This window comes from Syngnathoides biaculeatus, unplaced genomic scaffold (genome assembly GCF_019802595.1).
Source record: "Syngnathoides biaculeatus isolate LvHL_M unplaced genomic scaffold, ASM1980259v1 ctg69_pilon_pilon, whole genome shotgun sequence".
Classification (NCBI taxonomy): Eukaryota; Metazoa; Chordata; class Actinopteri; order Syngnathiformes; family Syngnathidae; genus Syngnathoides; species Syngnathoides biaculeatus.
This window is the reverse complement of record NW_026907532.1, coordinates 83,663-94,475: the sequence shown is the minus strand read 5'-3', so window position 1 is coordinate 94,475 and position 10,813 is coordinate 83,663. Positions and strand designations below refer to the sequence as shown.

General features: G+C 48.3%; 1 non-coding gene and 1 pseudogene across 1 annotated transcript; both read left to right on the top strand.

The window, feature by feature from the left end:
* Positions 1–6,502: 6,502 nt before the first annotated feature.
* On the top strand, positions 6,503–6,643 carry LOC133497300 (U1 spliceosomal RNA; annotated as a pseudogene).
* Positions 6,644–7,523: 880 nt separating this feature from the next.
* trnan-guu (transfer RNA asparagine (anticodon GUU)) lies at positions 7,524–7,597 on the top strand. Its single transcript has one exon. It is a non-coding gene; the product is annotated as a tRNA-Asn (tRNA).
* Positions 7,598–10,813: the final 3,216 nt, after the last annotated feature.

Here is a 10,813-nt window from a genome sequence, read left to right as displayed (position 1 = left end):
ACATTGTGGACACTAGTAAAGATGGTGTCATGAAGCTTCATTAAGCATTGTAACACTTCAGCCATTGGTACAAGTAATGGTCCATTTCTCGATGTCCATGTGGATGTAGTTTTTTTGGTGAGTAGAAAAGTAAAACTCATCAGCATCCTGACACTTCTGCTGCAATTCTCCCTAGAAAAAATCATCCACAAGCCATTTATATTGTCAAGCTAAAATACAATGAGAGAAACAAAATCAAAATGTTTGGGGGATCCCAGCAGGACATGCGATCCAACACGACGTCATACTTCTCACACTGACCAAGATGATAAAAAGTAAAAAGTTGAGATGACGTGTCACTTTGAACAAGATGGAGATTTTTGTCAAAGTGGGAACCCTTTACTTGTAAGACCTCTTCAAGTATTTTGACATATGCAAACTGATCATGATCCCTGCTAGCCAATAACTAGGCCCAAGGCCCATATCATGATACTTGCACCACCATGCTTCACTGTCTTCACTTGACATCCTGGAACTGATCATCATTGGCTGAGCCTTTGCCATTCTGGTTATTCTGTGACCAATTGTGATGGTTTTCTTCCATTTTCTGGAATGTGTCACTGGCTTTTCTTTGTTTTAAGGCATTCAAGATCATTTTAGCTGAAGAGCCTATAATTTGTTGCACCTCTTGATAAGATTTTCCCTCACCAATGAAACCTTTATTCAAGTTCTCGGTTCCGAACCAACAAAGTTTGACTCCGCCCCTGACGTCTCTGGTGCTTTGCATTACAGACCATTTATTCAAGCTAAGCCAAGATGCCAACTTGTTCTGCACCAAAACTGAGAAAACGCACGCAAGTTAGTCCTTCTTTAACCTCCCATGGGGTCAATCTGCCACGATAAAACTGTGGCTGTCACAGATGAGGCTCATTCATCAAATTTGCATGCATTTCATATTTACTGGTTAATAGCCTCTCGTGAGGGTATCCTCCTCCCAGAATAGGAATATCTATCTTACGTAGTGCTTGAAAAGGGGAAGGATTTCTGAGGCGGGAACATGTGTCCCATATGGTCAGCAGTCAGGATCCTGGTTTTCACCCAGGTGGCCTGGATTCAACTCCCGGTATAGTAATGTTTACAGGACTCTGTAATTTAGTCTTTGATTTACATGCTCAAAGATCCCAACACAGTTGGGGAAAAAACTGAGAAGAAGAATCAATGTTTTGTGCCCCGTCTAATATCCCTTTCAGGATTACTGTTTTCCACTGTTCTCCAATTTACCCCGATGGGACTGAAATCTCAATACTGTTGATATGATTGGCTGATGCTTGAAAGAAAATACAGAATTTCAAAAAATGTTATCAACAGGAGCCACCTCAGGTGGCCTCGTGTGTTTATACCAGTTTTACCTTCGGGAAGGTAGGTCTTTGTTCCATCGTTTTAGACAAAATGTCGGCTCGTTGTATTGCTGGATATTGCTCGAACACTCGGGAGGATGGATTTACTCTTCATACTTTTCCAAAAGACCCAGTTCGGTGTGAAAAATGGATTGCACAGGTGCAAAGGACGAGAGCTTTTTGGGTTCTAAATGGCAGGTCGGTGTGTATAGAGCTGCTAAAGAAAAAATAAGAGTTGGGGGGGACGTAATCCTCTCAGAACGGAACAAAAGAGCCGCATACGTAAGTCAGGGGTGGTAAATGTGTCGATGTGCACGTCAGCGACGCGTCCGCCGATCATGGCTCCGGCCCTGGTGGCTCATCGCGGCGCCGGGCCGGAGCCACCAGGGCCGCTTTACAGTGTTGTCGTCGCTCGTGGCTGAGTACACTACACACTGTCATACATACTGGGGGGAGTCCGTTATCAATTAGAAGTGATCCCCATATCATCTAAATATGGCTCGAAACAATCGAGTAATATTTCCCTGGTCACTTCACTCGATTGTGAGATGTTCTCTTCTTTGAAAAGAGCTTCGGTCTCAGAAGGGGTGTCAGAAAAATCACAAAATCTCCATTGTTCCTTTCCTATAGCAGGTGCCACGATGTGTTTTCAATGGCAAATTTCCCAGTGTCACATCTGCTCATGACGTTGCAGGCTACGACTTGGATGTCAAGTCAGGCTTCCACAACTTTGCAGATGGATGACACACTCGACGCTCATATTTATTTTTTTGTACAGACATTGAAGTGAATAATGTCATATGTATTTTTCATTACAATATCTATTTAATAATGCTTATAGGCACATCACCGGGGGTTTCAGGACCCAATAGAGCCCCGTTGCCTCAACTTTTCTATAGTATCAGGAAGTGGATGACTGAGAAGCTCAAGCAGAGGCGTTCCCTGTGAGTATGCTTGGATATCCGGTGAGCCTAATGATACCCATCATTTACACCAAACGCCAATCGCCCAACATTGTGGTCAAACCCAGAAGTCTTGACAGTTCCAGTCGAACAACAGATTCAATTTAAGGTTAAGATGTTTCAACTTAATATAGCGTCTCCCGATGTTACACTGCTTTCTTGGTTTCAATTTACTACCTCAATTAAAACTCATAATTAAAATAGAAAGCATCATTTTCATGTATTACATTAAGGTTTGTCCGATGTGTGTGTGGTTGTTCTCGTGATCATGATGACGCAGTCGCTTGACTGAGCGTGACCGGGAATGACTTGCGTGCTCGCGCCGGTACATCTCATACTTACCTGGCAGGGGAGATACCATTGTGGTGTTTACATAATTCACCCGCGGGACCTCGAGTTGGGATGCGGGGTTCCGCATGGACTGTTGTTGTTGTTGCTCTTCCGGAGTGGGTAGTTCACAGAGTTCCCGCTGTTATGCTAGTAGTGTTTTGATGTCTGACAATAAAACGAGTTTTGTTCCTGTGTCTGACACTCCGCCTCTGACTCCTTTTCTGTGGCGCTACACTGGTGACCCCGACATCAGTCCCGGCGTTTTCAAGACTGAACCGAACATGGCAACCGCCATCCTCAAATTCCGGAGTTTTGGGAGACGTCCGCGGCAGCGTGGTTCGCGCAGACGGAGGCTCAGTTCACCCTCTGCGGGATCTCAAATGATTCCACGCATTATTGTCACGTTGTCTCAGCCCTTGGGAGCTCAACGGCGGCCAGAGCAGTGAACTTCATCACCTTTCCCCGGCCCGAGATAAGTATGCTGGGATCAAGGCTCACCCTCTCAAGGTTTTTGAGCTTTCACGGCCGGAGCGTGCCCGACGTCTGTTGGCTATTAATGGACTGGGGAACAGCAAACCTTCCGAACTCATGGAAATGATGCTAAACCTGCTGGGCACGGAAGACCCCAATTTCATTTTCATGGAACTGTTTCTCAGGCATATGCCACCGCATGTTCAGACGGCGCTCGCGAACAGTACTGTCACTGAGCCCCGGGCCCCGGCCGAGGAGGCCGACCGTTTCTTCCTGGCAACCCAGCGCTTCTCCCCTGAGACGCTGGCCGCGACGCGCAGTTACTCGCCTCCGGGCGCGGGGGTGGCATCCAGCAGGGGCCCCATCCCCACCGACGGCCGTGCTGGCACAGGCTTGTGCTACTTCCATGCCCGTTTCGGTGCGAAAACGAAGAGGTGCCGCGCCCCTTGCAACTACGACGCGTCGGGAAACGCCAAAGCCCACGCTTTGCAGCGGCCGTGACCTTTCCGGGCGCAAATTCCTTTGCGACACAGACGCCCAGAGGAGCGTCCTGACGGCCACTGCGGAGGACGCCACTGGCGGGACTCATGGGCCACCCCTACTGTCCGCTAATGGCTCCCCTATCCGCTCTTATGGCACGAGGACTGTGGAGTTGTGTTTCGGGAGTCAACGCTTCACATGGGACTTTGTCACTGCCAATGTTTCATTCCCTCTCCTCGGCGCTGATTTTTTTTTGTGCCCACGGGCTGCTGGTGGATGTTAGGAGGGCCCGTATAGTGGATGCACTGACTTTCTCCACGGTCGCCTGCGTCCGCAATGAGGCGACTTGTGGCGGTGTCTCCAGTTCACTCTCAGGTGGCACCAAGTACCAGCTCCTCCTTGGTGAGTTCCCTGGCTTGACACGGCCCACTTTCTCCTCTGCCACGACTAAACATGGGGTCGAGCACCACATTGAGACCAAGGGCCCCCCGATTCACACGAGGGCCCGACGGCTTGACCCCGAGAAGCTAGCAGTCGCTAATTCTGAGTTTTCCAACATGGAGCGCCTGGGCATCGTCCGCCGCTCGCATAGCCCATGGGCCTCGCCGCTACACATCGTCCCTAAACCGAGTGGGGGGTGGCGACCGTGTGGTGACTACTGCCGCCTTAACGACGCCACTACGCCCAACCGCTACCCTGTTCCACACATTCAGGACTTCTCAGCCCACCTGTCGGGCAAAATCCGCGCTGAGTCGTGCCGCTATGCTGGCCCACCCGACCCACGGGGCCCTTGTCGCTCTCACTACCGATGCATCGGACTACGCTGTTGGAGCCGTATTCGAACAGTGGGTCGGCGGCACCTGGCAACCGCTTGCCTTTTTCAGCCGTCAGCTGGTCCCCAGGGAGCGCAAATACAGCACGTTCGATAGAGAGCTCCTCGGCCTCTGGCTGGCGATCCGCTTTCCCTATTCCCTTCCCTATTGGAAGGCCGTGAGTTCACGGCATATGTGGACCATAAACCCCTCACTTTCGCCATGTCCAAGGTGGCCGAGCCGTGGTCCGCCCGCCAGCAACGCCAACTGTCGTTCATCTCGGAGTACACTACGGACCTCCAACACATCGCCGGCAAATCCACTGTGGTCGCAGACTGCCTCTCCAGGGCGATCGTCGGCACTGTGCATCTGGGTCTCGACTACTCAGACTACGCAGAACAGGCCTCGGACCACGGGGTGCAGGCCCTCAAGACTTCTGACACGGGTTTGCGCCTGGAGGAAGTCGCGGTTGGTGACTCGGGCGTCAGGTTGCTGTGCGACCTCTCGGCTGACCAGCCTCGGCCGGTGGTCCCTGCAAACTGGTGGCGAGCTGTTTTCGAGGCGGTCCACAACCTCTCCCACCCCGGAAGGAAACCGTCCGTGAGGCTGGTGGCCCAGAAGTTCGTGTGGCGCGGTCTTAAGAAAGATGTGGAGGCCTGGGTCGACTCGTGCGTGGCCTGTCAGCGGGCTAAAGTACATCGCCACACAAAAGCCCCCATGGAGCCCTTCGCTGTCCCCGAGAGGAGGTTTGACCACGTCAACGTCGACTTGGTAAGTCCACTTCCTCCCTCGCACGGTTTCACCTACTTGCTCACCATGGTGGACAGGACGACCCACTGGCACGAAGCCGTTCCCCTCTCCTCGACAATGTCGTCAGACGTGGCCCGGGCGTTCATCGGCACGCGGAATGCGCGCTTCGGGACCCCGTGCGACCTTTCCTCCGACCGTGGCCCTCAGTTTACCTCTGAACTCTGGAACGCAGTCGCTGAGAGTTTTGGGGTCAAGCTGCACCGCACTACCGCCTATCACCCCCAGGCAAACGGTCTCTGCGAGCGGTTCCACCACTCCATGAAAGCAGCCCTGCGTGCCGGCTTGACGTACGGCAACTGGTTGGATAAGCTCCCGTGGGTCATGGTGCGCCCCCAAGGAGGACCTGTTGTCCTCATCCGCCGATCTCGTCTACGGCCAGCCACTGCAGGTCCCCGGCGAATTCATCCCGGACGCCACAGCGCCCTGGTCCGCAGCCAGGCAACGGTCCTCCCTGCTGGAGGCCGCAAAAGGGTTCGCGCCGGTTCCCACGTCGCAACATGGCACCCCAGCTGCCTGGCTGCCCCGTCACCTGTGCTCTGCGGATTTTGTGTTTGTTCGTCATGACGCCCACCGTGGACCTCTGCGCCCCCCATACGACGGGCCGTTCAGGGTCCTGGAGCACGGGGACCGTTTCACTCTCACTTGTTTTTCGCATACTATCTTGTTCACATGCATACCAAAGACGAACATTGTTGTGGGATATCTTGACTGTTATGGCTACGTAAGATGTTTCTCAGAACCTGAAGGACACACTTAGGTGTCAATAGTAAATCGGCTACAATTGTTGCAGCGCCAGGTGGGACGGGTAGGCCACCCGTCCTTTCTCTCACACGCAACTGAAAAGTATAATAGAGAGATGCAGAGTACAAACAGGGAGAGTCTGCTGCGGGTTTCGTACGGACGCCCAGCTGGTTGACAAAGCGGACATCTACCTGGGTGACTGGCTCTCCACCTTCTCGGCATAGGTAAGGGGCTCATATGATTGATTTCACGCAATGTCAACTGTATTTTGAGAACTTGCATTTGGTCGAAATAAATATGCCAGTTATTAGGCTAAATAGCATTTGGGAACGTTGGTCTCTTGTTGAGTGTCGTCTTTGTCTCCTGAGCGCCGACCAGCACCGATCCTTTCAATAAAACAGGAGTAAAGGTTAACAGAGTTCCCACCGTTATGCGAGTTGTGTTTTGATGTCGAACAATAAAACAAGTTTTGTTCCTGTGTCCGACACTCCGCCTCCGACTCCTTTTCTCCGGCGCTACAATACTAATCAAGGCGGTGGTTCTCCCAGTGTGAGGCTCAACCATTGCACTTGGGTTGTGCTGACCCTGGCGAATTCCCCAAATGTGGGAATCTCGACTGCATAATTTCTGGTAGGGGGGACTATGTTTGCCCTCTCCCCTGATCTCGTCTCAGTATCAATGTTGAGAAGCTGGATGTATTTAACCACCAGAAGGCAGAGTTCACCCTGAACTGACAGCCAGGCACACTCACAACCACACCTCTGAGCAATTTAGTTAATTTAGTGTCCAGTTAATGTCGCATGTTTTTGGTATGTGGGTCTCGGAATGTGGAAGGAAACCCACGCAGGCACGGGGAGAACATGCACACAGACGGGGCTGGGATTGAACCTCAGAATTGTGAGGCCATCGCTTTTAAGATGCATCACTGTGCCACCCCAAAGTGAACTTAAATTGCTATATTTCAAATGCTGATTTCATTTATTCGAAGAAAAGAATATTCAAAGTTACTTGGATGTGTGACAAAGAAACGAAATAACTAGTTGGGCCACCCTCGGGAGCAACAACTGAACTCGAGCATTTACGATAACTGGAAATTAGTCTTTATGTCTCTCCGGAGATATTTTTCTTCTTTCTGATAGAGTTGTCTTAATTCAACATGAACAACCAGATCATGTCAATACATTTAATTGAAATCAAGACTGACTGACTAAACCACTCAATTTTTTTTTTTCAAGGTTTTGAGAAGTTACTGAAATTTGGTTGTGTGTTTTGGATCATTGTCATGCTGCAGAACCCAAGTGGGCTTCGATTTGAGTCTCCAAAATGTAACGATCGCCTGGCTTTTGTAGGATGTTAGTAGATCAAAAGCCCGAAAAAGTGTGGTACGGCATGTCTCTGTGGCAGAATTGGTTACTGTTTTTGGCTGTCAGCTGCGGGGTTGATGGTTCGAACCCATCCAGGGATGGTCCCCCAATGTAACATTTACCTGGCTTTTCTAGGATGTTAGTAGACCAAATGCCCCAAAAAGTACAGTTTTGTGCGTCTCTGTGGCGCAATTGGTTAGCGCGTTCGGCTGTTAACTGAGAGGTTGGTGGTTTGAGCCCACCCAGGGACGTCTCCAAAATGTAACATTCGCCTGGCTTTTGTAGGATGTTAGTAGATCAAAAGCCCGAAAAAGTGTGGTGCGGCATGTCTCTGTGGCGCAATTGGTTACTGTGTTTGGCTGTTAACTGAGGGGTTGGTGGTTCGAACCCACCCAGGGACGGTCCCCCAATGTAACATTTACCTGGCTTTTGTAGGATGTTAGTAGACCTAAAGCGCCAAAAAGTACAGCTTTGTGTGTCTTTGTGGCGAAATTGGTTCGCACGTTCGGCTGTTAACCAAGAGGTTCGTGGTTCGATCCCACCCAGGGATGCCTCCAAAATGTAACGTTTGCCTGGCTTTTGTAGGACGTTAGTAGATCAAAAGCTCAAAAAAGTGTGGCGCGGCACGTCTCTGTGTTGCAATTGGTTACTGTGTTTGGCTGTGAGCTGAGGGGTTGATGGTTTGAACCCACCCAGGGACGGTCCCCCAACGTAACATTTACCCATTGCACCAAAAAAAAAAAAAGAAAGAGAGGGTGCATTCAAGTGCTCAGTTATTTGAGATCACAAAAAAAAAAAAAGGGGCAGGGAGAATTTGTCTGATTGTCTGATCGCCCCCCGAATAAAAAAGGGGTCCCCGGAAGCCCATGAGAAAAAGTTACAAGATGCTTTTTTTCCATTCATAGTATTTGTTTTCATTTACAGTTCAAGTTTTCATTTACAGGTTGTTTTTTTCTCATCCACAGTATTTTTTCTCATTTTTTTTCATTTACATTTATTTTTTGTTGACAGTATTTTTTCCCATTTCTTATATATGTTTTAAGGCCCTGAAACACATTATCCACTTTTCTCAGGTTTCTCTCATTTAAACACTCCATCCATCCATTTTCTTCACCGCTTATCCTCACGAGGGTCGCGGGGAGTGCTAGAACCTATTCCAGCTGTCAACGGGGAGGAGGCGGGGTACACCCTGAACTGGTTGCCAGCCAATCTCAGGGCACATCAAGACAAACAGTCGCACTCACACTCACACACCTAGGGGCAATTTTGAGTGTCCAATTAATGTTGCATGTTTTTGGAATGTGGGCGGAAACCGGAGTGCCCGGAGGAAACGCACGCAGGCACAGGGAGAACATGCAAACTCCACACAGGCGGGGTCGCGACTGAACCGGGGACCTCAAAACTGTGAGGCCAACACTTTACCAGGTGGTCCACCGTGCTTTATTAAAAAAAAAAAAAATCTACAACTATTCTAGAAAGAAACCAAAGATCAAAACGTGTTTAACCCAAAAACGTTTATTTGAGAAATAAAAATATAAACCTTCTTGTATCTTTTTTCTTTCTCTTTACATGTGTTTTCCTATAAAAAGAGAAATATTTGTGTTTTTTTCAATTACAAATCAAACTTTAATGATCAAATCTCTGAAATTATTCATCGCGAAGGGATGGATAATTTTACGGGAGCATCTGACTGTAGGTGTCTTATGATGAAAAAGAGCAATGGGTTGTTGTTGGTGCTTTTTTTTCCTTCTGGGCGAGAATATTCTTACAGACATCCCACCTTTGATAATGTTTGAGAAGTGAAGCCGCGACGAAACGCAGTGGGCCCAAGGGCAGCCCCAGGTGATTGTGCCGCCCGGTCGTTTTCAAAAGTCTGCAGGCGTTGTCAACGTTCAATGGCTACATTGATTACAATAGTAAGTAAAGATATACTTTATGTAATGTGATCACACTTGCATCATATACTGTAGGCTGTCACTTTTGTATCTGCATTGTTGCATTTGACTTATCGGCTGATTGGTGTGAGCAGGGTGGCTGCGTTCATCAGGCTTCAATCCAAAATGTTCCATCATCGTGCTGGCATGAGGCTTTCAAACTTACTGAATAATTGCCACTTTTTAAAGTCTTTCTCATAGTGATAATAATTGTGCAATTAAGGCTTGTGTTTTCATTCCCTCAATTCACTTACGGTTGGGAAAAAAAAATCCTCTTTTCAATGATCTGTCCATTTCAAATCAATGTGTAAGTATCCAGAAAGGTGCCACTATTGATCAGCACTTTTGATTTGACCGGATAAACACCAATGATCATAAAAGTTGACCAAATACCAAATGTGTCTTGGAGTTTGATGCAGGCACGAAACAGCTGCCAGATTATTTTTGGGTGGGTACGAAAGTACATACAACGAATTGGACTGTACAGCAGAGTGGAGCAGCGGAAGCTTGCTGGGCCCATAACTCAGAGGTAGATGGATCGAAACCATCCTCTGCTAACAGAATGTGAGGTTCTGTTCTTCTTCAGTGTGAAACAAAAGCTTATCTTCTCAGTGACTGCGGGCCACTTCCTCAATGCACTTTTGACTGGAGACATCTACACATGTACTGCAGCTTTCTGCCAGAATTTTCTGCACAGGGTCACTGGTTTGCTCGGTCTGCATGTCATCATGTCGAGCAAGCAAATCTCAGCATATTCCACAACGGCAGTCTCTGTGTGCCGTGTAAACACCAAACCTGCAAGCAATTGATCAAGTTTGACCGATTTAAAGATTAAAAATACAATTAAATATTGAACATATTATACATCTTCCAAACACTGCATGAAACATTATTTGGTTGTAAGAAATAAAATTGATCCCAAAGTGAAGAAAGGTCGCTTATTTTTGGTATTCATCATGAAACATGATCACTCTCACTTTCTAAATGTTGATCTCCTCACGATCCTATTTTGAACCACTGGGATGCAAATAATTTTCAGTCCTGTTCAAAATAATTGCAGACCAATGTCACTAACAAGATTAATGCACAGTTTCATTTTATTTTTTATTGCAACTTTTCAAACAACGGTGGTGCAGCTGTCGAGAATTGGCCTCATAGTTGTGAGGAACGGGATTCAAATCCCCTCCCCTACCTGTGTGGAAATCCCAAAAACATTCAAGTATTCATTGGAGACTCTAAATTGCTCTGAGGTGTGAGTGTGAGTGCGATTGATCCAGGCATGAGACAGCGGAGCCGAATTCCTTTCAGACGGGTACAAAAGTAGATACAAAGAAGTTGAGGGTACAGCAGAGTGGAGCAGCGGAAGTGTCCTCGGCTCATAATCCAGACGTCGTTGAATTGAAACCACCCTCTGCTAGCAGGATTTCTTTTGGTCTTCTTCTGTAGTTAAAAATTGTGGGCACTAAAAACTTGTCTCCTCTCCGGCAGTCGGTCACTTCCTCGATTCACTTCTACTGGACATGCGCAACATAC